A 27,479-nucleotide genomic window follows, 5' to 3' on the forward strand; every position below is an offset into this window, starting at 1 on the left:
GTGTGGTACTTAGGTGTAAAACAATATTTTTGTTGATGAAAATTGAATATATGTTACCTAAACTAAATCGTCTATTGCTGTGTCCATCAAACGGTTATTTCTGCTTAGCCACCAAACCGTCAAAACACAGGTAAAGGATTAAGTCACTCAACCAGTGTCACTAAAACCTTTTTCTTTAGTGGAATTACTCTAAGCAATAACATATTTCAAAATAAATAACATTAAATATCGAATATAGGCTTCAGGGAAGTCTATTTTTAAGTCATATATCTATATACCCGGACAATGAACCATTACCGTCCCATTTTCCCCTGAAGGTATACTTATAAATAATGAATAGAATGGGAGCATGTGCTTGTCCCATCAGCCATTATGGTTACATATATATATATATATATATATATATATATATATATGCCGCTTTGTGCATGCAAATGCAGGGGGTATCATAGGTACCCCCCATGTGCACCCCCCACCCCCGTCATCCTGGGGGCCCGCAATGGGCCCCCAAAGAAATCTACGTATGCCTTTCCACGGCGGAGAAGCCGCCGCGGAAAGGCATCTGTTTACCCCCATCCTAATATGGCTTGCGGTGTCTCTTAGACACCGCCTCCATATTAGAGCTTTTCCGTCGCGGTCGTAAGGCGACCACAGCGGAAAAGCGGCGGACGGTCTTCCTGACCCCCCAGCCATCCTAATCTGGCGGGGGTCTTTGAAGGCTCCGCAGCAGTTTTTCCGCATCCTCCGGGCCGGCGGACACCTCCGCCGGCCCGGAGGATGCGGAAGAACCGCAATCCTAATGAGGCCCTAAGATTCTATCAGATCTGAGAAAACCAGTAGTGTATTATAAAATATACCACACAAAGTTTCACTAACCATTTTGTGTTGAACTGACTCAGTCTGTTAACTTTGGGGTTTTGCTCTTTCGGTAAAAGTAAACCTGTTAGCTATACGCAAGCATTTTGATACACATTCAAAATAGCTCATACCCTAAGCTTCAAAGAGTGATATATTTAGTTAAATAGCTCCCTCTTGCAGGAGACAGTAGAATTTCCTTTGCAACTTTTTATATTACAATGGACGATTAAAGTAGTAAATCTCTAAGTAAAATCACTAAAGATGGTCATATGGTGTACATCTTTTTAAAAGCAGATTGCAAGTGAACAAAGTAATTAGATCTGCACAGGCTGGAAGTTTCCATTCTTCCTGGTACTGGCTGCAGCAGCAGCCCATGCAGGTAAGAGTGGTGGAGAGTAGGGCCAGATGGGGGGAATTTGACAGATGACGACAAAGGAAAATTCATTATTTATTTACTTTTCCCAACGTGGTCCTCTGTTGGATCCCGCCCTAACCCGTCTCCACCGCCCCACTGCTCTTACCTGCATGGGCCGCTCCTACAGAACAGAACTCTAAGCATTCTGGTGCCTCTTCCTGCACAAAAACAATTCTGTCTGCAACACAGAGACTCTGACCAAGGTACAAGAGTGCCTGCGTTGGCGCTAGGAAGTTAATTGGCGCCTGCATAGGGACAAGGACAGGAATGCGTCATGTTCTTTTAAGTACAGGGCATTCCTGCCCTTTCCCTGTAACACACCATCGCAAGTTGACTTGTTGAACTGCTTTGAGTTCAGGAGCGGCTGGTGACATTTGAAAGTGGTGAGGCGTAAAGTTTCTGGGCAAGTACTGTGGCGAGCAAGCACTTTTTTGAAAAAAGAGTGGGTAAATAGTGCATTTTCAAGCAAATTCCAGAAGCAAGAATGTTAATAATGCAATTGTAACGTAGTGATGCTGCTAATCTGTGACCTGTTTAGTTATTTGTTTAGTTGTGTGCAGTTTAAATTTTTAAAAATCTGTGAGGTTCTCAGCATTGTATCTTGAAGTTTGCTATGAAGCTCTGTGGGTATACTGAATAGGCAGCTACCATGTTGTTGTAGTATGACATCCCTTTATTAATGTAATAACTGCACTTTTACATAGTGAAGCAGACTCGCTCGTTTCATCAAAAGCAGTTCTTCAATTGCCAGCAGCGCCAGGATTGGTTAAGGGCACAGTTACTTTTCGCCAGCCTGCCCATTAGGAAACCGAGGTTTGAGCTTTTGCTCAACCCTCGATCTCCTAATGGGCATGCGCCAGCAGAGCAGACAGTAGTGCGCATGAGTGAGCAGGGTGCCCTCCGTCCCCACTCATGCGCACTTGTGCTGCTGCCTGTTGCTCCTGGTTTTACCATCATGTCAGCCAACATGACGCAGGACCGGTGGGCGGTCCGACGTCATGCTGACTGACATGATTGTCAGTTCGTTCCAACGACGCCACCGCTGCGGTGAGGCGGGGAGGCTACGCCCCCACGCCCCAACGGACGCACCGCGGCTGTTTGAGTTACTTTGCTATAAATATGGCACCTGAGTCTTTAAATCCATGGTACTCAAAGTACAGCTCTGGGGCCCCTGTCTGAATGGCTGCACTGGGATGCTGCTTACTTCAGAAGGCACTAGCATTCACTAATATGTTAAATAGACAGGATATCATTTATTTACAGGCTAACTGAAGTAAAAGAAGCATGGTGCTCAGCAAAATCTAACTTTAGGAACACATTCATTTTTCAATACATCTTGCAATAAACATGTAAAAATACAATAAAGTCTATTCAGAATTCAATAAGTGTAATGCAATTAACATACACAAAAATTACACATTAGAACATCAGAATAAGTAAGTGCATTCAGAAATATATTTTTAAAAACAGAACATTTTCAAAAATGCATGTAGAAATATTCATGCCTCCTCAAACCCTGACAACAGTGCCTGAACTAAGAGGCAAATCAGTTGCCACTTGGAACCCTGTGGATGGTCAGGGTTATTGTTATACGTGGGAAACATTATAATGTATTTAATCAAACACAAGAGGCCTGTAAAGCATATATCCTAAACTCATGTATTTCAAGGTGCTCTTAGACGTCATAATGAAGAAAATGGAGGATAAGTGAACATAGGCAATGGACAATGATCAAGCAATGAGGTCAAGTGTAGAAGCTGAGATTGATCTGGGATTTCTGGTTCATGTTGTATTTCATTTCAATTCAATTCGATAATCAGGTTACTTCCTTTTTAGGTCCAGCATTCGAGACCCCTTGTATATACTTTAGTATATACTTATATATTAGTATATACTTATATGTGTATGTACTTTGTTGGCTCTGAAGATCAGCCCTAGGACTTGTCTGCTTCCACTTAGGGACTTTTTTTCTGTTTAACTGCCTCTATTTAACTGTCTTAATAAACAAGCATGTGCAATGTGATAGGTCTTCCATTTACGCAAGTTTAAGCTATTGGCATTGTAAATGATAATGGCTTTTATTTATGTTTTAAAAACTAAAACAAAAATAAAAGGCATTGTCATTTACAATGCCAATAGGTTAAACTTGTGTAAATGCGAGACCTATTGCATTGCAAATGCTTGTTCTCCTTTTGGAATCCAGAGCTCTTCTTGGATGCACGTGACGGGCAAGAACTCCGTTGGTTGGTAAGGTCGCCCTCCTCCAAACATCTGCCCCAACGCTTTCTGCTTTGTAAAGTCATTAACAGAAGGGTGGGCACGGTGTGTGTTTCAGGGACAGTACTGCAGCAGTATATGGAGATGTGGGGTGTATAGACCGCCCCTCTATAGCACGGAATTCAGTTAAAAGGAACAATTTCCAGTTGGGGGGCCTTTGGATATTGGTTTTTCAGAGGTCGAGCACTTGGAAATTAAGAAGGAAAAAAAGTGTTGCTTAATAAGATGGCAAATTTGCTGGGATGATGATCTTTTTAAAACCAAATAAGCTAAACCTTTCACAGTCGGTGGCACCTACTGGTTCAGAATCAGGGCATGTAGTCGATAGAGCTTTTGGGGGAGTTGCATTTACATAGCGCCTACCACTCTGACGAGTAGGTCAAGCGCTTTTGTCAATGCATCACGCAGAAGGTCGGTTCAGATTATCCAAGCGAGCGATCCCAACAGAAGGGAATCGTTTTAGGAAGGATGGTTGAAGTTTGTCGTCAGAGTGAGCCTCAGAGAGTGCAAGGGCACGCCCGGAAGGCTGAATATAGACAGGGGATGGGCAGAGAGGGCATCACTTGGAAAACCGTGTCTGAATGGTAGCAATTCAAGGCCGAAGGGAATAAAATACTGCAGTGGGATCTTGCACAGGACGCAGGAGCATAAGCCAACCCCTTCAGGCAGGTGGAAGGGCAAGCAGAGCTGCTCCTCCAGGGACACCGAGGAGTACTTGTCGGTGCGCAGGGACTCTGCGCAGCTCATGCCTCCCGGGGCAAGGTACACAGACCTGGCGCCGGTGAAGTGGGGAAGAGGGGAAGCCCGGCCAGCAACAGTCTGTGTCTGCTGAGCTCGCCCAGGACCCGCCGCATCTCCTGCAGGGAGCCGCCCAGCAGCAGGCTGTAGTTCCGGGCCAGTAGCAGCATGGCGGACTTGGAGAGTTTTCTGCCGGCGGGTGCTGACAGTGTGTGGCAGAGTAGGGCAGGATCACCTCGTGCAGCACGTCCATGGCCATGGCCAGGTCTTGCAAATGCTTCCGCTCACGGCTGTGGATCTTCCGCCTCAGCTGAGGCTCGGGAGCTCTCCGGCTACTCTGGGAGCTGGCACCGAGGAGAGCTGCCTGGGAGCACCAGGCACTGCTTATTTCCTAAAATTTGTTGATGTTTTCAGAGTCATATGCTAGGCATTCCAGAAATTTAGTGGTGCGAGGTGCGTCCAACCACAGCGCGGGCGCTCTGTTTACCAGAATTTTCTTTGGCTGTTGAAAGAGCGACAGCTGATGCACAAAGCTGTTAATTGGCAAAGAGTTACAGTGGGGCGTTCAACTGTGTATGGAAGAGATGCATTCACCAACAAGCATTTGCAATGCAATAGGACTCACATTTATGCAAGATCTATTGCATTGAAAACTGGAGTGGGGGCGCTGGGCAGGGAGTTAGAAGGGATGAACGGGAGTGCAGGTGAGGGGGGCCAAGAAGGCACAGACTGCGGGAGGGAGAGAAGGCACAGGATGAAAATAGTGATGGATTAAAGGGGTCAGTAACCATTGAAGGATACAAATGACGACATGGTTGTCATGAGGCGGGACTAACAAGCCTAAAACCAATCAGAAAGCAGCATTTATGACCTAAGCCAATGAGAAAGATGGGCGGAGAGTGGGCGGAGCTTCCACGAAGCTTCCACACTATACTTAATACTGCATGACTCACAAAGTGAGCAGCACATGCGCTGCAACGCTAGGCTCGACCTAAAAAGGACCAGTAGAGATCAGTGAAATATCAGAGTTGCTTTCTGCTAAGGGACTTTCTTTTTAAAAAAAATTCTGGCAACTGCCTCTATTTTACTTTCATGATAGAAAACTACCAGCAGAGGTCAGGAAAATACCAGAATCACTTTAGCATTCTCTAGATTCCAGTCCATGGAAATTGTCTTCCACAAGCACCCGTAGACAATAACATTTTTTTCAAATCTTGTATTTTCAGTGATATGACCACCAAAGGCCCTGATTTTATATTAAAAATAGAGCTTTGGACTATACCATTTCCCTCTGAAAGGCAATATTTCTCTCCATGTGTTGTCATACCAGGCGTGTCACAAAGTTTGGTGCTTACTTTCCACCATGTTAAAGAACAGTAAATGTTTCAGCACCCAGGCTAATGTGCTGCATAGCTAAATACATATAAGGTCCCAAAGGCGAGACCAATTGCATTGCAAATGCTTGTTACACTTGCATCTCCCAAGGTAGCAACAGCAAGCAGAAAGGCTTACCTCAAGGTGCGGTAGAGGTTAGAAATTTAGATACAGAATGACACAGTATTGTCAAATCTATGACTCTTTTCGAGAATAGGGACTTAATTTAGAGGGCAGTGTGAAAAGAAACCCTTAAAATAACTCAATGATTCACTTACCACACCATGTATGTGATTCGCTTCCCCTATGCCTCCCTTAAACCCCCACAAAGACCCACTCCCACCATGCTGTCATTAATGTGGCCCTTGACTCACCACAAACCATAGTTTGGGGCCCCTAGGGAAATGTAAGTGAGTACTTATGCTGTAAATATAACATTTAATTTTGGGCTTAGATAATAGTTTGGACCTTTCCTGACAAATAACAGCAGAAAAAAGAATGTCCACAATCAGACAGCACTTTAAGAAATATCTAGAATTACAGCAGAACTAAATACAACTACATTAATCTTGATGGTCCCACTTTAAGTATGTCAGGCCAATTCATATCATAGGGCAGTTACTTCTGTTATGTGGATGTGGAAGAAGAGCGTTGTCTGGAGCCACTACAAGATCAATACAGGAAAGGCCAAATGAGGCTGGATGGAAACACTCTGCCAAGATGATCCACCCAAAGGCTGTCATGTCGTAGGAGACATGTCAGCTCTCAAGCTACTAAGGACTGTGACAAGCAAGTAATCAGGACATTTTCAAATAAACTGCAAAGGAGCATAGCTGCCATGCAGCCTGGTGACATTATTCCCTCAACTTTTAAAGGTGAAACAGCTAAACATGATTATGGTAAATGTATTTTGACATGCTGAAGGGCTCAGCTTGGTGCCATACAAATACTCCATCCATGCTCCATGTTTGACTACACTACACTGTCTTCTTCATTGAGATTGGTATACACCACTGGTCTTTCACTAGCTGGCTAAGTTTCCATTGATTTCCTATGACATTTTTTTCTGGCTAACCTATGAAATCTACTATACACAACTAGTCTTCACCTCAATAGTCTTAGCCATTAGATTTCTTTTGAGGTTAATCAAAACATTTACCACTTTTCGTTGTTTTCTGGCTTGCTGGTTGCAGCTAGCTTTTTAAAACACATTTTATTTTATGTTACGCAGTAGAAAATAAATGTAGTTTCCATGAGAATCTACCTAACATACAGCACCCTGCTGCAGCCATCAAATGCTAGATTCTGTCCTAAATTAATAATCCTAAAGCATTATCTGTGGGAATGAAGTGTATCAATGACATCATATGTGGGTTTTTCTTGAGAGATTGGGTTACAGGTTGACGGGAGTGTGAGTCCTAGTCAAGAAACAACCATAATCCTTGTTAGGGTAAGGCACAAGCGAACTCCAAATGAACCTATGCCTAACCCCCTGGTAGCTTTGCACAGAGCAGTGAGGCTTAACTTAGAGGCAATGTGTAAAGTATTTGTGCATTACTTCAAATTGTAACACAGTGAAAACCCCATTCCAAAAGATCCCACACCAGGATAGTAAAGTAGGGCAAAATGTAATAAATGAAGCAAGATCAAAATGGAAACATTCCAATCAGTAGAACCAGAGTGATGAATTTTTAATGAATACAGTGTAAAATAGCACCAAAAAACAAAAAGAGCCAACTGCAGTTGTCTGATTGTGCTGGACCGGGTAAAAGACAAAAGTTTAGGTTTACTGCAAGGGAGCAGAGGTCAGATACAGTCACATATTTAGTCCTGCTGAAGTTTGCCTCCTCAAGTTCATGCTAAGAGTCCTGTTTGCAATGCGGAGGAATGTGAGTAGCAAGGAGGCTGTTGGTGAATACGAAGAGCTGTCTTGCATTGTGGGAGTGCATTACTGGAGATTCAAATGCTGCAAGGTAAAGAGTCAGGCTGACAGAGCTTCTCACTTATTTGTGGTGCGAGTGACAAGGTCTAGGTTCCCACAGGCCTGTTCATGGCACAAAGAGCCCAAAAGCTTGATTTCAGTGCCCTTGACCCACATCAAAGTTATAGGACCTGAGAGGCACCACTTCTGGGCAGGAACACCTTGCAGCCTGGTCTAGGGACTGGTGCAGGCTCAGATCAGGAGGCCATCCGACAAGCCCTTGGAGGCATACTGATGTCCTAGGTTCAAGATGGAGTTGCAGGTCCAATTCTTCTACCCCAGGCAAAAGCGAAGCAGGTCAGCACACAGGGAAGGTGGTCCTGTAGAGCAGCAGTCCAGCAGAGGGCAGTCCTTGTAGAAGCAAAGCAGTCCTTCCTGGCAGAATGTCCACAGGTCCAGAAGTGTACTGAAGAGTTGAGGTCTGAGGTCCAGTATTTCTACACAATTGTGCCTTTGAAGTGGGGAGAAGCTTCTAGAGGCATGCCTTTGAAGTGCATAGGTATGCAATCGTTTGTGTGGAGGCAGGACACAGCCTTATAAAGTGTCATTGGAACTGGGCCCAGCTCCTTCCACCCATTTTAACAGTAATGGCCCATTCAGACACACCTAAGTTCCCTATTGGGTGTGGCTGTCTTGGAGGAATACACAAAGTACAATTGTTAAATGCACCCAGTCAAGTGACCCAGAGACAGTCCGCAGGCAGCAAATGGCTAAGTCAAAAAAATGCAAATCAGAATTGACGGTGCACAATGTGATGATAGTTAGACAATTTCTACGTACTAATCCTGGGGTTAATAGAAACTTGTAAGATGCAGTGTGCTATGAAGGATCTGTGGGCTGCCCGTCCCACATAGAAAATGAATGTGAAGAAATCAAGCACTACAGTTGCTTGAAACACTGTTTGCACTTATATTCATGAATGGTTTAACAATTTTACACTTAGAAATTCTCTATCGAAATCTTTATGTATTCCAATGAACATTCAGACTCAAGTTGATTCGAAAGAATATTATCTGTGTTGTATAATATCAAATTAATATGATGGAAAACACATCTATGATTACCATGTTATCACATTATACATAATACACTCTTTTTTGTACATAATTCATGTTCATCAAAACAGGTACAATAATCTGAAAATACAGATCAGTAATGTGCAGCCCAATGCATTTAGGGGCCACTGAAATATAAAAGACAGTTCACCGTCGAGGAGGAGAGGAGCACACAAATAGGTGCACTTACGGGAGATGCACCTCGATGCAAGTCTGACTACAGGGATCTTCCCTCATTTTGCCCTCCTCCCAGGGGGCATTTTGGTCTCTACTCCAGAACTTAAAAAGAGTCCTTTTTACTCTGGAGTGTGATATAGTCACTCCACTTAGTGGCATCTTATCACCACAAGGCTGGTAAGAACAGAGCCCTTCATCACTTTTAGGTCCTGATGAATGCCACGGATCCGACCGGGTCATAAAGCAGAAACATGTTGACAGCACCTACAACGATGAGGGGATAATAATTTCCCCATTGCACCGTTAACTTGTTTTTAATGCCATAAGTTGCCTGCCACATTAAAATTAACTTGGTAACTGTAATGGTTTTTAAATTTCAATCACTTGTTGCGGGCCCCCACTTAGTTTAGAAGTGCAACCCTGTCATCAGGTGTATGCCGCCCACCACCAAACTGAGTTTCTGGAGGGCGAGGATTGGTCAATGATGAAGCATGACACCAGGTGGTGTGTGAGACCAGTCCGTCAGTTTTTGTGAGATGCCATCACTCACAATTTAAGCTTTATCTAGGTCACTACCCTGGGAGCGGCCCAATTTTGTGTTGAACATATTAGCCTGTTCTACCATGTTTTAAGGAGAGAGCACAATTACTTTAGCACTGGCTAGCTAAGGTTAGTTCTAAGGCCAGCAAAAATGGGTTCAACACAAAGTGGAGGGTAAAGGCAAAAAGTTTGTGGGTGCCACTGTAGAGAGGGCAGGTCAAACATTATGCAATATCCAACCACCATCAGTTATGGGTATGCAATATACCAACAAGCATCATCTATGGAAATGCAATGTAACAGCAAGCATCGACTATGCATATGCAATGTATCAGCAAGCATTAGCTGTGGATATGCAATGTATCAATAAGCATCATCCATAATTATGTAATGTATTAACAAGCATTGTCTACGGGCACTGAATGTGTCAAAAAGCATAGGCTATGAGTACGCAATGTATCAATTAGCATCAGATATAAGTATGTAATGTATCAACAGGGAAATGTAATATATCAATAAGCATCAGCTATTGCCATTCAATCTATCAACAACTATCGGCTATGGGCATGCAAAGTGTCAACAATCATTGCCTAAGAGTATGCAGTATATCAATGCGCATCCTCTATGAGTATGCAATATATCAACCAGTGTTGCCTTTGAGTATGTAAAGTATCAATATGGACGCACTATGGGTATGCTGTGTATCTACAATCATCGTCTATGGGCAAGCAATGCATCAAGCAAGAGATCAACAAGGATCTCTTTTCTGTATGGAATGTAACAACAAGCATCAGTTATGGGTACGCAATGCATCAACAAGCATTAGTTGTGACTATGCAACGTATGAATAAGCATCAGCTATAAGTATGCACTATATTAATAAGCATTGTCTATGGGCACGCAATGTGTCAACAAGCATAGGCTATGGGTATGCAATGTTTCAACAAGCACGGCCTATGGATATGCACTGTATCAACAAGCATCAGCTATGCGTATGCCATGTACCAACAAACATCAGCTTTGGGTATGTTTGTAACAAGAAACATCAGCTAAATGTATCAACAAGCACCAGCTATGTGCATGCAAAGTATCAACAAGCATCAGATCTGGATATGTAATGTATTAACCCCTTCAGTGCTCATGACAAGGTCAACTCGTCATGGGTTTTACCTGCCCTGTGCTTATGACGAGTTGACCTTGTCATGAACAATGTGTATCAAGGATCTTCAGCACCCAGCGGGAAAACCCCATAGCAGCCAAGGTGTTAAGCAGCATCAGCTTTGAGTATGCCATGTACCAACAAACATCAGCTTTGGGTATGCTTTGTAACGAGAAACATCAGCTAAATGTATCAACAAGCACCAGCTATGTACATGCAAAGTATCAACAAGCATCAGATCTGGATATGTAATGTATCAAGCAGCATCAGCTTTGAGTATGCCATGTACCAACAAACATCAGCTTTGGGTATGCTTTGTAACGAGAAACATCAGCTAAATGTATCAACAAGCACCAGCTATATGCATGCAAAGTATCAACAAGCATCAGATCTGGATGTGTAATGTATCAAGCAGCATCAGCTTTGAGTATGCCATGTACCAACAAACATCAGCTTTGGGTATGCTTTGTAACGAGAAACATCAGCTAAATGTATCAACAAGCACCAGCTATGTGCATGCAAAGTATCAACAAGCATCAGATCTGGATATGTTATGTATCAAGCAGCATCAGCTTTGAGTATGCCATGTACCAACAAACATCAGCTTTGGGTATGCTTTGTAACGAGAAACATCAGCTAAATGTATCAACAAGCACCAGCTATGTGCATGCAAAGTATCAACAAGCATCAGATCTGGATATGTAATGTATCAAGCAGCATCAGCTTTGAGTATGCCATGTACCAACAAACATCAGCTTTGGGTATGCTTTGTAACGAGAAACATCAGCTAAATGTATCAACAAGCACCTGCTATGTGCATGCAAAGTATCAACAAGCATCAGATCTGCATATGTAATGTATCAAGCAGCATCAGCTTTGAGTATGCCATGTACCAACAAACATCAGCTTTGGGTATGCTTTGTAACGAGAAACATCAGCTAAATGTATCAACAAGCACCAGCTATGTGCATGCAAAGTATCAACAAGCATCAGATCTGGATATGTAATGTATCAAGCAGCATCAGCTTTGAGTATGCCATGTACCAACAAACATCAGCTTTGGGTATGCTTTGTAACGAGAAACATCAGCTAAATGTATCAACAAGCACCAGCTATGTGCATGCAAAGTATCAACAAGCATCAGATCTGGATATGTAATGTATCAAGCAGCATCAGCTTTGAGTATGCCATGTACCAACAAACATCAGCTTTGGGTATGGTTTGTAACGAGAAACATCAGCTAAATGTATCAACAAGCACCAGCTATGTGCATGCAAAGTATCAACAAGCATCAGATCTGGATATGTAATGTATCAAGCAGCATCAGCTTTGAGTATGCCATGTACCAACAAACATCAGCTTTGGGTATGCTTTGTAACGAGAAACATCAGCTAAATGTATCAACAAGCACCAGCTATGTGCATGCAAAGTATCAACAAGCATCAGATCTGGATATGTAATGTATCAAGCAGCATCAGCTTTGAGTATGCCATGTACCAACAAACATCAGCTTTGGGTATGCTTTGTAACGAGAAACACCAGCTAAATGTATCAACAAGCACCAGCTATGTGCATGCAAAGTATCAACAAGCATCAGATCTGGATGTGTAATGTATCAAGAAGCATCGGCTAGTGACATACAATGTATAAACACAATATATCCAGTTTTAGCAATCAGAAATAAAAGCAAAAACCAATATCATATTCAAAAAGTCACAGCCTCTTCCAATTTCTTGTTCTGTGTTAAAGGTCTTGAGATAGGGCACCTAGTGCCAGTGAGGCGTGTTGGTGATTATAAGGAATCTATCATTAATAATGAATTTTGATGAGAGGAGAAGTTGGTTTGGTACAATGCCTCTTTATTGTAAAAGCATAATGTACACAGGAAATATAAACAGTGAGTTTATACAGGCAAGTGCCTCCTGCAATATACTGAATGTGAGGGTCTCAGTTAGCAATTACTTGAAGAAAGCAGCTGAGGTGAACAGTCAGATATAGTCTTACGTTTTACTGGCGATGTCAAAAGTAAAAGAGACAGTAAGGCAGAGAGTGTATGATGCCCATGGGCCGGTCGGGTGCAACCGGTGCTGAGGGAATGCAGTTTTAATGCTCAGATTGTTACTTACTCTCACGCTTTTGCATGACTGGCTGCATTGTGTTTTTTCGAGGGCCCGTGCAGCCCAGCTAGCTCAGTGGCCATCTATGTGCGTGCCTGCTCCAAGCCTCCCTCCCGTTCTGCAAAGATGGCGTCTGCACCTTGAAGAAAGGCTTACCACCTCGTCCCTTTCGCTGCGAAGGTGAGGCCTCTGTAAGGAATCTAAGCGAGAGCTGGACTCGGAGTAAAGCAATTACCAGTAAGTAATCAAAGCATACCTGCATGAGCCTCCTTTCCCAAGAGCCTTTCACACAGAGCGGCATCTGCTCACTTCACTGCATAGTGCTGTTGCTGCCACACGAAGCCGGAGAGCTCATTTTTTGGCAACATCCCTCCTCCTGCCATTCTTGCCTCATTCACGTGACCTACTCACACCCATGCCTTTCAGTCTCTCAGTATTCCTTAACTAAAAACAAACGTCAACATCGGTCACATAGCTTTTACCTTTTATCATTGCAATCTAAGATGTAAACAATACAAACGATGTCAAAGGGCCAAGTTCAAGAGTCATTACAAAAAGATCTGCATACCGCATATTGGGCCAGATAGATGTACGTATTTCAAATGTTTGCGACCTGAAAAAAAACTTTTTTTAAATGTATTACAGCCAGATTCATCAAGCTAAATTGCGCTCGCAAAGGGCCAGATTCTGAGAATCTGGCCCTTTGCGAGTGCAATTTTTGCATTTGGGATTCATCATCCCAAATGCTAAAATCGCTATTTGCGAAATCGCATATTTGCAAGGAATTGGATTTAAGGAATCTCTATTAGAGATTCCTTAAATGCAAGTCATTAACCAATTTGAAATTGCGAATTCGCAATATTTGGTCGCTATTTACCACGAAGTCTGACTTCGTGGTAAATAGCGAAAAAATAGAAAAAAGCACTTCAGTGCATTTTTCTCTGATGTATGTTACACACACACATGTCCTTTGGACATGTGTGTGCGCAACACCTGTGTAAATTTGCATTTCAGGGGTGCTACAGGGTGTCCTTTGGACACCCCTGGCACCCTTGAAATCGCTATCTTATTTGCGATTAGCTAATTGCTAATCGCAAATAAGGAATACTCCCCATTCAGTCCTATGGGCCTTTAGGCCGATAGGACTGAATGGGGAGTTATTCCTTAGTTGCGATTAGCAATTTGCTAATCGCAAATAAGGAAGATGTAAAGATGTAGGAATCGCCATATTTTTGCAATTCCTACATGAATCCCGTTTTGCAAGTCCTTAATAGCGATTCCTTATGAATCGCTATTAAAGACTCGCAAAACGGGTCTTTAATGAATCTAGCTGTTAATCCCTATTTATGATTCCGTAAGCTATTACAGAATCAAAAACTGGTTTTGTGAGTCACTATTAGGGAGGGGCGTGCCTTCCTCATAGTGAGCCGCTATGAATGTTTTCGCAAGAATGCAGTCGCAAAACATTCATACGTTACTGACTCTGTTTATTGGCGGTAGTAACCCATTCCCCTTTGTGAATGTGGGTGCCACTTCATTAAAAAATGAAAAAATAAACTTTTCATTTTTCTTTTTTAAATGCATCCTGTTTTCCTTTAAGAAAAAGGGCTGTGGTTTAACATAAAAAACTGCTTTATTTAAAAAGCAGTCACAGACATGGTGGTTTCCTGACCCCCTCGGGCCACCATCCCTGTAAGTGCAAGCCATACACAATGGGTCACAAATTGCGTTCTGTCTCAGGAATATTAATGAAGCAGGTACCTTGTGACCCATTGGGAATCACAAACAGTGAAAATCACACTGTTGCACCTAGCTGTTTGTGATTTCCTAATAGAGAATTGCAAAAATTTGCTATTAGGAAATCGCAAACAGAAGTCTATGGACTACTGACCCATTGTGCCTCACGCGGTTCCTCAGTATTTCAGGTGCCTGCTACAATCTGACTGATGGTCCCATAGAAATCAACTGGACATCTATCTTAATTTGATAATAAAATGGCCTGCGACCTGCACCACTCACTTGACAATCTCATTATTTTGTAAATTAAGTGCGCAAGTCTGTATTTCACCAAAAGTGGCACAGCCTATTCTCCCTTTTAAATTGCACTTGTAGTGCTATTTCCATTCTCCACCTTTTCTATTTGTTTATGAGGAGGTTATTCAAAGTGGAAAAACTATAAATAAGCAGGAGGAAACATTTTTTGTTAGAAATAAAAAATGCACAATCATACTCATTGGTTCTTGAAATGTAAAGGTTTAATTGGTATCCCAAGAGGATGGGGGCTTCAAAACGCATATCAAGGTCGATATATCACAAGATATTCTATGGCCTCTTTAGATAGCAAAAAACGTAAATATTGTGGTGCAAATTAAGATGTTTTATTGTGTTATGATATATGTAGGGCGAGGCTCTGCGGATGACTGAACCATTCGTTATTTCTTTATTATTTCTATGTTTGTGACCTTTTAATGAAACAGGCTTGGTATTCCAATGAGGGAATCTTGTCTTTCAGTCTTTTAACTAATTCACATATATTTGTCACTAGGGAAAACAAGCACTGGCAAAGCAAATAGGGTGCAATGTTGCAACATTTATTGGCATTAACTTTTCTTAGACAACTGCACAGAAGCGCTGGCTGCTGTGCAACATGGCTTAAAGAAAACTAAAACAAAGCGCTTTGATGTGGCCAGTGTTGACAGCGGAATAGTGCTTTTATTCCTTTCCTTTAAGCAATGTTGCAAAGCAGCCTGCGCTGCTGTGCAATATATCTATCTATAAACATTAAAAAAGCCAAATATCTCTGGTGTGCACAAGTGAAATTGGGCTTTGTTAAGGTTCCTTGTGGCAGACGGGAAGGCTTTAGGGGGTGGTGGAACTTGGGTGAAGGGGCAGCAACATAACAGACACCAGGAGGAGGGTGGAAGGGGCAGCAACATGAGGCAGGAAAGGGGAAGGATGTTTATCTATTTATTTTAAAAAGATTTTTGAAGCATAAACATGACTTCTGGGGGAGGCGATGTGACAGCTCCACTGCACAGTGGGCGTGTTGCGCCGAATCTGGTCTGTATGGGGAGGGATGCGATACCTTGTATGGATTCCGGTGCGCAGGTTCGTTGGAAGCGTCTTGCACAGGCACAATGCGACAATCTTCCGGTTGGCGACGATCTTAGGTGTGGCGGCGATGCGCGGCACAGCGTCGGTCTTCTCCTCTCGCGGCCCCTGGATGCGATGGCTCTGCAACGATGTTTGCAGCGACGTGATGCCGTCCGCAAGCAAGCGGTGCAACGATCTCACCCAGCGACTACAGGCTCTGCAACGATACTCGTAGGGACAGGAATCTTCCAGCACCGGGGCGACGCACACAGCAAAGTCCTTCCCCTCTGCTTGGCAGCAAAGCAACTGCAGGTCAACCCACAAACAGACAGCAGGACAGTCCTTCTTCTTCCGTCTTCCAGCTTTCTCCTTGGCAGAGGTTCCTTTTTGATTCCAGGATGATCTAATTTTCTGTAGTCTGGTTTGCCCTTTTTATACCAGTCTTTGTTTTGTTCTCTGGAGGCAGAGAGGCCTTGCCTTAGTCAGAACCAGTTCTGGTCAGTCCTGGAGCCAGGGCCAGACTGAGAAGGAAAACCGGCCCTGGCAAAGTGCTCGGCCGGCAACCCAGGGGGAGGTTAGTGGTGCGACCGAGCTCTTTGCGGGGCTGCTAAATAGGGCAGATTGCTGCAAAAATGGCCCTGTAACAAAAACAGCCCCCAGGGGCCGAAAACCTGTCCTCACACTTGCGGTGCACCGGGGGATTGCCCGGTGCCTGGAACGACCAGTCCGGACCTGCCTGGAGCACTTTGTTTTCCTGACTTCTTCTTTCTTTTCAGAGAGAGGGGCAGGGTCGTCAGCCACCCAGCTGGAGGTGAAGTCAGCATTGTGGGAGGCAGGCAGAGCCCAATTCAGGCCCATGTGCTATCCCCTCCCACCACTCAAGATGCAGATGCAGCTATTCAGCCTAGGGCTGACTCAGCCAGCCTCCTGAAAGCTCCCCAGCCCCTGTCACTCACAAACCAGACAGTCAATTCACAAACAGGCCAAGGCACACAGAAAGGTTAGGCAAGAGAACTGCCTCTTTCTAAAAGTGCTGTTCTCAAACACAGGATTTAAAAACCATCCTTCCTAAAAGATGTGTTATTACATTCTGAGTTCAGGGCTACCAGACTTTAATTTTCCATCTTGCTCCTATGGGAAGATATGCAGGTTAACATTTTACACAGCATTCCCCATTATAGCCTATGGGCAAGATAGCCCTCTCAATAGTGAAAAACGAAGATGGCTGTAATTCACTACCAGAGCATGTCACACACACCAGTACATGCCCTACCTTTCATATACACTGCACCCGGCCCAGGGGAGTACCAGGGGTCTTCTATAGGGGTGTCCAATGTATACAGAAAGGGATGGGTTAGGGCTGGCCAGTGTGGACACTGGCCAGGGCAGCATGGCAGTTAGCAACTGCACCCAGGCACCGCAGTGGCAGGCCTGAGACAACATTTTAGGGCTACTCATGTGGGTGGCACAAGCAGTGCTGCAGGCCCACTTGTAGCATTTGAATCACCAGCCCTGGCACACTCAGTGCACTTTACTAGGGACTTCTTGGTGATACAAATATGCCAATCATGGATAACTAATCACAATAACAATTTACTCAGCGAGCACTTGCACTTTGACACTGATCAGCAGTGGCAAAGTGCCCAAAGCATCTAAACCAGCAAAAACGAATTTCAGCACAGCGTCAAAAATACAGGTGGTAGAAGCAAAATGTCAGGGGAAACCACACCAGAGATGTCAGGTCTAACAGGCATTGACTATCTTGGTCCAGAGCTGATGTATGAATGATTTAATCTCTCTAAAGAGATTCAATGGCAAAGGGTTACTGAAGTTGTTAAATGGTCTCAATGCTGCAAGAGCTTTGAGAATGGTCCGCTCATGACAGACGGCCACCGGGAACCTACGGAGGAGGGATACCGAATATTAGCTTACCGCCAACCAGGAAACATACCCGTTTGCCTTGGTCTTCAACTTTATGGATCCCCTCCCGGTATACACTTCTCACACAACGTGATTCAGAGACTCTTAACCAGGAAGTCTCAGACACATCTCAGGAATAGAAGCTACTAGTCCAACGATACGTGATTTCATATACAGGTCCACTGGACATTCCATCCCTTTGCAACCAGAGATAATAGATGCACAGTAATCCCTGTGTTATATAGCATCTTTCTAGTCCACCTACGTGGAATACCGCTATAAGGCCCAGACCTCACTCGACCCAACTTTAGGGTTGGAGTCTAAGCCCTGAAGAGTCGTGTTGACTCTACGGCACACGACGAAACACGTGTCGGCTTACTGTTATTCCTCAAGTCTGGACCCAATAAACTCCACCCTGCTGGGACAAGACTCACACCAAAGGATCTGCTTCTATGTTATTTTGTGTTTTCTCTACTTAACAATTTACTGAATTGTGGAACTCTGTTTGTGGTTGCGAGAGCTCAGCTGTTCAGCTTTGAGAATGGTGTTTTCATGCAGGTTTTGAATAAGCTCCAAGAGGTTCTGTTCTTGGAGGTGAGAACTGGAACTAGCAGGGGCACCAGAAGAAAAGGAGGGTGGAAGCTGATAGGTGGTAAGATCGGCAGGTGCTCCATTGCAGTCTGCATATCATTATTCCATCTTTGTCGTCTTTTCAAGGAAAAAGGCAGAAAATTTCACACAGTTCAGCTGCCAACAGGATTGACAAATTTAAAAAAAAATCTTGGATCGATTTTAAGATTGCTCAAGTTGGTTTCTGAAGTAATTAGCTTTAGAACTTCTAATGCGTTTGCTATAGATGTTCCTTAATGATGACAGAAGTTTGAGATGTTCAAGGGACGCAGGATCTCCACAATCGTTCCGCTAGTCTCAGATTTGGGGCCATATGTAAAAGTACCATTTGAGATTCTCAAATAGCGATTTTTTTGCGAATCTCTATTTGAGAATCGCAAAACCCTATGTATGTAGGATTTGCAATTAATTTTGCGAATCCTACATATTCCTTGATTGCGAATAGCAAATTGCTAATCGCAATTAAGGAATACCTCCCCATTCATTCCTATGGGCCTAGAGGCCCTAAGGAATGAATTGAAAAACATTCTCAATTTGCGATTCTCAATTAGAGAATCACAAATTGAGAATGCAATTTCAAGGGTGCCAGGGTGTCAAACAGATACCCTGTTACACCCTTGAAATGAGCATGGGTGCAGATGTGACACACATACATGCCCTACGGGCATGTATGTGAGTCATATGGCACTTTGAAAAATGCATAAAAGTGCATTTTTCAAGGAAATCACAAATTACCACAAACTTGAAGTTGGTGGTAATTTGCGATTCCTTAAGTCCAAATTGCACTTTTCTGTGCTTCTTACATTGCATTTAAGGAATCGCAGTTTGTGATTCCTTAAATGCAATCGCAAAATAGGGAATCGCAAAATTTGCGATTCCGTATTTTGCCAGGGATACTTTTGTGTGATACATATGACACTGCTGTTTTGCGAATGCAACTGCCGAAAATCTTCGAATTTCAGCATTTGCAATTGCAAAATTGTCTTCATACATATGGCCCTTAGTCTTTTAGCACATAGACTACCATTGTAACAGAGTTTGGAGACTTTGGAAGACATTCTTTTTAGCTCTAAAGCGGCAATTGAGTCTAAAATTGTCATCATGGATTGGTGGTAGTGTTTTGTAAGGTCATGGACATCGGACATATCCACAGGAGGGAGCAAGATGTTTATACTGAGGGGTGTCAGATCATTCAGGTTAATGTTTCACAGACTTCTTTCCCACTGTTTTTATTTTTTATCTGCACTTTATTAGGTCTCACAGATTTTGCAATGAGGAAAGTGATGCAGTGGTCTGTCCAGTCACAAGGGATGATAGATTCATATTGCATGGAGTTGGTCTAACCAATGATTAGATCTAAGGTTGCTCCCTTGATATGAATAGGGCTATTGCATCTTTGGATTGGATTTAGTTCCACCAGGAAGGTTTTAAGGTTACTGACTGAAGGTAATTGCAGTGGAGATTAAAATCTCTAGGGAAGATCTGGGTGCCATGAAGATCCGCATTAGTTGAGATGATTTCCATAATTTTTTCAATGAAGGAAAGGTTGTCTCATTGAGGATGGTAAAGGACGTTGAATTTGCATACTTGCCTGTTACATGCAACCTCGAGTCATACGTATTCACATGAGGATTGTGGTTGTTTGACTGATAGATTTTTACCTTATGTACAGGCTATACCTCCACCTTGTTTACTAGCTCACTCTAATCTAATGATGTTGTAGCTGGTAGGGACTAGTAAGTCAAGGATAGGTGCAGAGAAGTCATTTAGCCTGGTTTCAGTCATTATTAAGAGGTCAGGATTATGTGCGAGGATGAAGACAGTGATACTGCTTCGTGTCTTACTGCCGATCTGCAGTTAAGAAGCATGCATGTAGGGTGGAGGATAGAGGAAGACAGGGGAAAGCAAGCAAAATCACTGACAAAGGGTGGAAAGTGCGACAGACTACAGACACATGCACTCTTATAGAGTACATGAAGAAAAGTGAAAAAACAAATTTACCTGCAGAGATGCGTGTTCCAATGAAAGGACACTGGCCACTTTCAGGAAGCTGTTGTTGATCCATTCTCACCAGCAGGGGCAAACACTCAAAAGCCAAGGAGGAAGCAAGAGAGGAGCAGAAGGCGCTGACCAATAAGAAGCAAGGAAAAAAGATTGACGTAATAGCCAATTAACAGCACTCTGATGCCTACAGGCCAAATCCGTGCTATATAAAAGCAGATAAATGGTAAGTAATGGATGGGCTCTAAACTCCTGTCGCTGTCTGCAGGCAAAACCTAAAAATGTTGACCGAATCTATGCAAATTTGCAAGCACCATTATCTCTGGGGCTGTAAATACATAAAGCAGGTTTGGACAAAATGTGCTAATTATTTGTCAAATTTGGTAGTCGTATACCTATTTGTGTCCTATCAACTCGTAGAGGTCCCATCGGGATCAGACTGGTATAGAAAATAGGCCCAGGCACCAAAACAAAATATACTCCCCACTAGTGGATTAGACAGATAAATGCTTGCCCCATGTGAGAACTAACAATTAAGTATGTAATATGGGTCCTGGTTTCTTAGTTGCTAATGTTGGGTCGTTGCTCACACCGTGCCAGGAAAATCTGGCAAATTTTTTTGCCTTCAGATTTCATTCACCTGCTATTACCCAACTTAGAATCCTAGCTAATTTATGTAACTTTACTAGGGCTTATTGGAAGGGGGTGTTCCATTGATAAGAGATGCCTAAGATATGGGATGACTTATTCTCAAATGGTTGTATGATATAAGTTGATGAAACTCCATTTGAGGACAAATATTAATCAGAGACTACATTATGGGATTTTTAAGTACAAAAACAAAGTGGATGATATTCGTGGGAAGTCAATAAAGCCATGATCTGTTTAGAGGTTGGACCTCCCTTCGTATATCTAGTACAAAAGCACTGTGACCAGAGGTAAAATTAGAGACTACTTTTCTTATCTATTTCATATCTACTTTTGATGTTTATATGTCTGGTTTAGAAGAGGCTGAAATTGGAAAGCCCACCACAAAATGGCACAATTATCGTTTTCTCCTCCAGTGTCAAAACCTCTTAGAGTTGGGGCATACATCCGAAGTACTTAAGCAGTAAAATTGTGAGGTCTGCTACTTGATTCCCCCGGATGCAGAGTTTACGGATCCATGGAGCATCATATTCCATATCTGTCCATTGCTCTCACAAAGTCTGATTGACTTTCATGTTTAATTTACACAGTTTTATATTTTTTGAAGCATTAATAAAGTGTTGTTTTGTTGCAACTCTTGCTGTTCAAACACATGTTCATTGAAAATCTCATATCCGTTTTGTAGTGACAGGGGTACACAGAACTACACAGACAGAACTACGTACAAGGCTGGACTGGACAGAACTACGTCCAAGGCTGGACTATCACCAGCAAATAAGAGACACCAAGAAAAAAGCACAAGTGGGCTGCATTGAAAGAAGCTCCAACACCTGCAAGGAGTTTTTCTTGATTGTTGAGGATTGCTTGTCCCTGTCAATGCAATGACTTTGGCAATCTCTTTAGATTTTCCTTGGACTGCTATCAGAAACTGGGCATCTTGTGCTTTTCAACCAGTTTGTAAATGTTCTGTAAATATTTTGAGTGTTTTAGAGTTTTGAGTGATTTTTGCATATCTTGCACTGTCTTTGAAAATGAAAGATAAAAGCCACACAAACCTCTTTTCACAAAATACCAGGAGGCAGACAGTTTTAGATGTGCGAAGTTCTGCTTCAATATGTCAACACTTACTCACCAAGATGTAGCTCCAAAGACCACCTCAGTCACACGATATCAGTTATTATAATGGGTCAATGTTCATTTTTAAATATGACTCTGTTCACATTTTTTTCTGGGAGACATAAGTGAGAGTGGATAGTTTGGGGAGAGGGGTGTTTTCTTGAATTCTAAGGAGAACTTTCTGACACTTTTCAGGAAGGTTGATTTTTAAATATGACTTTATTTGCTTCATAGCCTCATCTCACCTTCCTCTCTTCTATGATGGTTATTCTTTGGTCTTTAGTAGCTATATCAACACCCAAAATACATGATACACAAATGAATCAGAAGACAACATTTGGCACGCATTAAATATGTTTATCAAGTGCTCAGAAATATGACCAAGTATCTCGCACGTCGTAGGATGCACATACATTGGTAGAGTAAATCTAACAAAATAGAAATTTGGAAAATATTTTGCTTTCTTTTGGTATTCAAAATGGGTTCTGTTGTCCCGTTTTGATACCCAGTGCTGGGAAGGTGGTGGTGGAGGGGGAGGGGGGCGGGGGGGGGGGGGGGGGCAGGGATGTTTCTCCATTGACATGAGTGCTCCCAATCAAATAAGTGTTTTAATGTTTCCATAACTTCTTGGGTTTCCCCGAAGAACAAGGAAACTGCCTGGATTTACTCCACTGCGTTGCTACCATATTCAATAGGGCCATTCAACGCTTGTCAAAGGCTGGGGTGGTTGGTTACACAACATCCTGTGAGACAGCCCCTGCACTTGGGAGTGCAGGGCTCCCTAGTGCAGTTCACCCTTGATCAGAGCATGGGTTACACAATGCAACCTGCTGCAGGGATCAGCACCAGGCAGCCACTAAATTATTCTTCACATCCATTGGTTGTGCCTCTAGCTAGGACTGTCCAACCAACGTTCCTGGGGATCACAGGATCAGTGTGACGGAGACCGGCATGTCTCAAAAGTCTCTGGTGTCATACTTTATTTAGTGAGCTAATAACTTCTGTTAAGCATTATAACGTTTCTTGTTCTTATTAAGGGCATGCCATAGGCCCTAATGCAAGCAATGAAACAAGGCCCACCATCCCTTGATTTGATAGTAAAAATTACACAAACTATTTAGGCAAAGTGGGCAGCTCACACCTATGGGCCCCAGTGCCACCGCACCTGCTGCACTATTGATACCTGCGCCCCTGGTTCTTATCCAATCTACATTTTTAAGGTGTTGCCGGTTGCGGCTCTATACAGATTTTTTCTTGGCCTAACTGAGCCTAATGTTAGGACTGGGATACACGATGCAGAAAGTCCCTTTCAGAAGCTGGGGCATTATATGTGCTCCAATCTGTGTTTTCTCAGCCTTAACTGTGGCTCCGGCGGTGGTGCCATTGGAAAGCGTTCTTTGTGTATTTTACTTAATAGTCTTCTAGTGCTTTCGGTTCCCCAGAGAGGAGCGCGAGACACGCCACAGAATACAGAACGTTCTCTCCTCTCGGGAAACCATAAATCATGCACCGGTGTGGATTACACTGTCAGCAGCTGCTCGCGCGAACAGGCGGAAGCGCAAATAGCACTGCAACTGTTGCCAGGAAAAATATTAGACCTTTCCTACCTGTAACACTTCGATGGGACACTGTTACTCTTTGACCCGTGAACGGTGCAGAACTCATGTGAAGCTTAATGAGAATCAAATTGCAATGGACAGAAAGCAGAAAACTGCAATAAATGCTTAAACCACACGTGCACTTCACAGCATGGGGCACAGTGGTTGGAAGGGGAGCCAGAAGGCCCTTGGTGCCACATGCAGGAATACAAACAGTAGTCTAATGCAAACTCAGATTTAAGCCGATCCCCAGAATTATGTGACAGAATACAAAGAACAGAATATAGAGGGACAAAATATCGAAAAGTAAATACATGTGGGAAGTATAGAGTTAATATTCCCACAGCCTGATTCATCAAAGTACCGTTTTGCGAGTCTCTAATAGCGATTCATAAGGAATCGCTATTTGAGACTCGCAAAACGGTTTTCATGTAGGAATCGCAAAATAAAATGCGATTCCTACACATTCCTTATTTGCGATTAGCAAATTGCTAATTGCAAATAAGGAACAACTCCCCATTCATTCCTATGGGCCAAAAGCCCCATAGGAATGAATGGGGAGTATTCCTTATTTGCGAATAGCAATTTGCTAATCGCAAATAAGATAGCGGTTTTAAGGGTGCCAGGGGTGTCCAAAGGACACCCTGTAGCACCCCTTAAATGCAAATTCTAACAGGTGTTGCGCACACACATGTCCAAAGGACATGTGTGTGTGCAACATGCAACTTAGAAAAATGCTTTTAAAAGCATTTTTGTAAGTTTTCGCTATTTACCACGAGGTTTGACCTCGCGGTAAATAGCGGGCCGAAATTGCGAATTCGCTATTTAAAAATGGATGATGAATTGCATTTAAGGAATCTCAAATAGAGATTCCTTAAATGTAATTCCTCGCTAAATTGCGAATTCGCAATTACCGATTTTTGCATTTGGGATGATGAATCCCAAATGCAAAAATCGCACTCGCAAAGGGCCAGATTCTCAGAATCTGGCCCTTTGCGAGCGCAAATCAGCTTGATGAATCAGGCTGTATATCCTCATCTACGTACCGTGAAGATATATGTTCGCATGGGTACATATATGTGTTGTTGGTAAAGAAAATTTAGATTTACCCGTTAATAATGTTTTTCGATATTCTGTCCCATAAATATTCGGGAGTCGATATTTACAATGTACACCATGGTTTCTGGGTTGGTTGAAAGGGAGAATCACCATACATCTTTGGTTATCCCGTCCTCGTAAACCAGAGGAGACACTAGAATAGCTAAAGCCGCAGCTGGCTCTCCCATCCCCCAAAAAAAGCTGCTAGCAGCTCGCCTGCCGCGCTTGTATTTAGGAAGACTCGCCCTTTCAAGGTCAGGGTTTCTGGCACTCCTTTTCCCTGTGCACAGCCACCATGACAGGCACGGTGGGCGCAAGCAAGAAAATAAAGAAATTGCCACCCCGCACAGGGAGAAAGCTCAATGCATGTCAGGACCAGTGATTATTTGTTTTTATGAGAAACTCCTTTGAGGAAACTAAAAACAGGAACACTGAGCTCGACAAACAAGCATGGCCAAGGCGATGAAGGCGCAGAGATCCATAGCAGGCAGGCAGGCAGGCATCTTTAAATATGGAGGATGGTCCACCATGAGGGGGGAGGGAGGACGTCAGCACCAACCTGTAATGAAGCTGTTGTGTATCATCAGGTCCAAAACATACGATTCCATTATTTGTACATTGTGCCTAAATCCATAAATGTCTAGTTCTTTGAAAATGACTGCATTTTCTCATTAGATAATTCTTTCTTTGAATCATAAAAACGCTACTTTTACTTATTGTGAATGTCATGTTGAAATCTTTTTTCAACTGTGTGTAAAGCATAATTATTATAAAGGTACATAATGTTACATTCTAATCATTTGCGATGTTAAATGTCTGGTTTTAATAGCTTTTCAAAAGTCTATTAATTTTTCCAGTTATGAAGGTTTTCTGCTTAGCAATTGATCATTGCTGCTAAGATACCACTTTGCACATGTAAATAACATTTACAGACTTGTAGCAATTTAAAACCACACAACACAAAGACAGATCTGGCCAGATGATAATGTCTGATGTAAGTTCTGGTCTCGGTTCACGGACTATCAAGAGCAGCAAATCAATTTCTATTAGCTACACTCCGTAACCTTCCACTAGTGTTTGGTCCTATAGAGGCATCCGACCTAGAGCTCTAGGATCATAGCCAAGAAGGAAGGCAGGATCCTTGTGATGGGTTTGAAAAAATGCCATATTTTTTAACCCTTTAACCCCTTCGACGCTCATGACGAACTCAGCTCATCGTGAGTTAAGCCTGTCGTACGCTCATGACGAGCTGAGCTCAACATGAACCCCGGGTTTTCGCAAAAGTCAGCGCACTGCGGGAAAACGCTTAGCGCGCATGGTGTTAAGAAGAAAAAAATGAAAACAAGAAAATACTTTTGAAAGAAACACGTTTTCTGAACTAGACTACAATTTAAAGCAAATGCCTATGATCTGGAGCAAATCTTAACCATCATGCTCTTATTTTTCTCCAGCTCACCAACAAGGGATTCCGGCATCAGGCTCACCTCCTACAATCCATTTATACTTCCAGTTATTCAATTATTTCACTAAGGTCATAGTGAAAGAAATTACAACTATTACTTTCACAACTAATCTCTTCAATAGTGCACGAGGAAGTGTCTGACTTTGGGAGGGATCTTATTCAAATCTTTCATGAGTGTTTGATTTTTCCTTTGGCTAGCACCTAGATACCTTTGTGTCTTAGAAGCACTTTAAACATCTTTTTTTTAATTTAATTTAATTTTTCATTGGCACAACTTCAAACCTAGTCTCAGCCTCACCCATGCATAGGTTTGTCTTAAAGACTGACAAACAATGAATCTTACTTTTGGCACACGAATTGGGAATCGTTTTTCGTTCTATTACAGAAAGGGATAGATACAGCTGTTGGTATGTCCTTCACAAATCTATTATATCTTTCTTTGCTTGGTCTACAAAAGAATTGGATAATCGTTAATACGTTTTTCTCCTTGACTACTGTCACTTTGACTTTATTCTTTTTTCTTTAGAATGGTGATAATGATTATTTCCTCCTACAAAAAAAATCTGGGCTCAGATTTAATATGTCTGTGCATCGGGGTTGCGTCACTTTTGGGACACATTGCTAAAGTAAAATCATTTTTGTCATTTACTAAGCCACTCAAAGCCACTTTACGTGGCTGTTAGAAATGGGGTTCTCTAGTTGGCAGAGGTAGGTGGGTACATTTGCCCAAATAGGGACCCTTGCTTCTAGTCAGGTTAAGGGGGATGCACACTTTAGATAACTCCTGCTCACCCCATTGGCAGCTTGGCACGAGCAGACAGGCTTATCCCAAAGGCAATGTGTAAAATTTTTGAACTCAAAACACACAGTAATACAGTGATAACACCACAAATGAACTTCACACCAGTTTAGAAAAAAAAGTATCTTTATCTAAATTCAACAAGATCAAAACATTCAGGTAATACGATATGACTTAAGAACATAAAGCAAAAATAAAGTTTGTAGAAAACAAATAGCTCCAACTGGGGTGATTTCGGCATTGTGACAGCAATAAATCCAAAGTACGGCGCCGATCGTGAGGAGTGCCACGTCGTCACAGAGTCACATGGACCCCCAAACAAACAGTACCTTGAACCAAAGTCTATGACGATGCACAGCGTCATGGAGGTGAAGCGTCGATGCTGAGGTTGAGGCCAGCTCCCTGGCTGCTCGGGGGAGGTAT

The 27,479-nt window shown here is 42.7% G+C and overlaps 1 protein-coding gene and 1 pseudogene across 1 annotated transcript in view; both read right to left on the reverse strand.

Moving 5' to 3' along the window:
* LOC147718900 (gamma-aminobutyric acid receptor subunit beta-4-like) overlaps positions 1–27,479 on the reverse strand; it is a 790,247-nt gene that overhangs the window by 393,908 nt on the left and 368,860 nt on the right. The gene's annotated exons all lie outside the window — the stretch shown is intronic.
* On the reverse strand, positions 4,110–4,708 carry LOC147718901 (oligodendrocyte transcription factor 1-like; annotated as a pseudogene).

The sequence above is a fragment of the Lissotriton vulgaris genome, chromosome 4_1 (assembly GCF_964263255.1).
Source record: "Lissotriton vulgaris chromosome 4_1, aLisVul1.2, whole genome shotgun sequence".
Taxonomy (NCBI): domain Eukaryota; kingdom Metazoa; phylum Chordata; class Amphibia; order Caudata; family Salamandridae; genus Lissotriton; species Lissotriton vulgaris.